A 3555-nucleotide genomic window follows, 5' to 3' on the forward strand; every position below is an offset into this window, starting at 1 on the left:
AACTGCGGAAGAGTTTTAGGAGTTATAGTTGAGAGCCTGACGACTACTGCAGGTGGTTTAGCTTTTTCGCCTTTTGAAGAGTTAATGCTTGCAGTCGAAGTGGAAGCATTAGAAGTTGGGTCTATGCCTTTGCCGTTATCGATTGATGGATTATTATTAGGAAGGGGAATTGGCGATATTGGTGAATTTAAACTTATTAAGTTATCAAGACCCAAGGTATTTGGGCCAAGATTGTTTGCTTCAACTAAAGTCTTTTTTCTTTTAGGAGAGTCATCAGAAAATTCAAACCTGCTGACCAATTTTTCAATTTTTCAAATTTTTTAAATGTTAAATTAAAGCTTTTCTTTAACTTTTCAATTTCAGCCTTAGTTTCTTTAAATAGGCAATGATAATCAACTTGTAAATCTCTACATTCAAACAAGACCAACGCAGACCTTTAGCCTTGTCTGTAATAAAATCAAACTGTCTACCGTTGAAGCCAGCGCATTTAAGATGCCAAAATTTATCGCAAATAAAGCAAGATATTAAGCGCTCATTGATGTCTCTAACAGCACAATCGTTATTTGAGCAAGCCATAATGAGAGTATTAAATATCAACAATAGGAAATGAACAAGTAAAAAAGAATTATAATTATTATTTTTTTTTATTAATTAAATAACTAAGGAAATAGTGTAATTTTGGAAATGGTGTGGTAAGTAATTTACTGTAACTGCCTAAAAGTATGCTAAGAATAGCTAATTGTTTACGTACAAAGATGTTAAGGGGAACTAGCCACAAACGTCAAACACAAAATAACACAATGGAAGCAACAAAGGATAGAAATCAAAAAGAAGAATGTAAACACCAATGTAAACTAGTCGCAAAATAATAATTATAACAAAAAATGGGAAAACTGAATGAAACGCGAAAACTTCACACAATTGGAATTTAAATAAATTCAATTATTTGGAATTTCACTGTTTAGCACTTGTAGAGACACAAAAACACGGTAAAAAAAAAAAAAAAAAAAAAAAAAAAAAAAAAAAACGTTGCTGTGAAAAAAGATCTGCCAATAGAATTTGAGTCGAACCTGGAGAATTTCTAGTGTATAATTCGCATATGCTAATTTGCAATAAGTTCGAAATATATACTACTTTCCAGAGAACGGCCTTGTAAGCCATCATCCACATCAAATATGCCTGATGAGCCGCTTAACCAACGGCGAAACGCGTCGCATAGTGGTGAGTGTGTGATAGTGTCTATCTGGCTTTCCTTTTCACTGCAAATTTCAGATCATTAAGCTCGTCTCGAAAGAGAAAACAAACACTTAAATCATAAAACATATGATCTTCGCCTTAACAAGGCAAAACTCAAAATTAATTTATATTTAAGATGGTTAATCGACACACAGAAAAACACTTGTAAGCGAGCAGAGTTGCCAAACCTATATATTGTGACAATTTCTTGTACTTTAAGACGTAATGGTGGTTTTTCATTTTCCATCGCTTTAAGTTTCCTCTTCAAAGTTTGAATATGCCTTTCTGTGAGACCGTAGGTAGCTGGGTATCCCGGAGCTATACATTTTTGGATAATGCCATTATTTTCACAATTGTCGCATTATCAGACACAATAATTTGAGAAAATCCGTGTGTCGCGAATATTTTTTAGCAATTGTATTATAGCTTATTGTACTATCTGATGTTGGGGCTAGTTTACATACTCTAATATCTGCCCACTTGGACTTTGCATCGACTAACACAAGGAAATAGTGGTTTTGAAATGGTCCTGCATAATCAATATGCACTCTTTGAAAATTATCGACAGGATCATCCCATTGATTAATTTCTAATTTTGGGGGCTGTTTTGTACCAGTGCACAGTTTTGGCAAGACTTAACTAATTCTCTATATCGGAGTCAATACTCTCCAGAAACAAATTTTCTTGTCAAATGCATCATTTTTACCACTCAAACGTGTGTGTGGTGCAATTCACATAAAATTGCCTCACGTAAAAGTGCTGGCAAATGCATCATTTTTACCACTTATTACGCACATCCCCTTAAATAAACCTCCATTTGTTATTGAATACTCAGAATCTGTAATTTCACCGCTTAAAACGTCTTCTTTTAACTTATTAAGATCGTAATCCTTTTCAGTTTCCACTACAATCGACTCTGCTGTAACTAAAAATGAAAAAATTGCATTTTTAGCTTGATCTTAAATGCCTTTTGTTGCTGTATCAAGTAAAAATAAAACGAATTCGTTGATAAAAAAACTCTTAATAAACAATCAACATGTGTTATTTGGCCAGCCTTGCTATGCTGAACTTTGTAATAAATCCTTATAAAAACGATGCGTATCGAAGAAATTGTTGTGATTTTATTGCGAGTGTTTAGCATTTTGATGAAAAATTCTTGAAATGGGTCGACAATCAGCCACTAGTTTAAAAAGTAATCAAACTATATTCTAGATATCAGCACATATCTTGATGTAGTACCTGTGGTTTGGTTTTATTTACACCGAAATCATAAAACCGACATTAAACACTCAGCCATACTTTGTAAAATTATTAGCTGTTGCAACTACATTCACTTTTTTTCGTACCAAAAATAACTGGTAAATTATCTCCTTAATAACGCATTACAACGCAAACACTAAAATACCCTCCTTCAGGGAGAATTAAAAATTTCAATGGTTAAATACAAATTATTATCACTTCAGATTTTGTCCTTTTTTATTCATTCTACCTATTCTCATATTTTTCTACTACCTTCAATTTTGCAACCAATCTTAACATACATGACAAATATAAAAATTCAGCTTTAATTTTCATAATATTGAATTGTATTAGTAATTTTTTGCATTATCAAAAACATCAAACATCCAATTTTTCTCACCAATTGTAAACCACACATATGTGGTTGTTGTAGCAGTGTCAAGGTGTTCCGTTGTTTATTTACTAATAATCTCGTTCTTCCTCGATGTCCAGGTTTAAGAATTCTGCTATCTAATGGTAGCCAAAGATCCTCTGGACGGAGTTGTGTAGGCTTGGCTGGACAATTAAGCGCAGCGTATTGTGCCGGCCTGTATCATAAATTCGTGTCCATATGAATTGAGACGGCTGCGCCATCCTGAACGTAGTTGGGTCAAAACTACCCTGGATTGCCTAGGCAGCCGACGTTCCTCAGCTGCAATGGATTAGGGTGGACTTCGAGGATGTCATTCATGCTGTAATTGTTACTAGGTCTGCGACTGCATCAGTATGAATGCTATTTAGACCCACTTGATAGGCTTCATGATCTAGAGGCTCTCTCTTATATCGCTGGACCTCTCTCTCTCTAGATCATGCAGGTCCTTCCTGACACGCCTGAGTGGGGGAGTTCTGTCCACCATATGGTAGTTAGGATGACTCCCAAGGTAACACCCATGCATGTACTGCAAAGCATATTATTATTCTGGCGTAAGGGAAGAACCTTCGTCTCCTCATGTAAATGGTCCATAGGGGTCATAAGGAGGCACCCAGTGCAGTTCTGCGTTGCAATTGTATTCGCAGACCACACTGGAGCCGCATAGTTAG

This window comes from Musca domestica, unplaced genomic scaffold, assembly GCF_030504385.1.
Source record: "Musca domestica strain aabys unplaced genomic scaffold, Musca_domestica.polishedcontigs.V.1.1 71, whole genome shotgun sequence".
Classification (NCBI taxonomy): Eukaryota; Metazoa; Arthropoda; class Insecta; order Diptera; family Muscidae; genus Musca; species Musca domestica.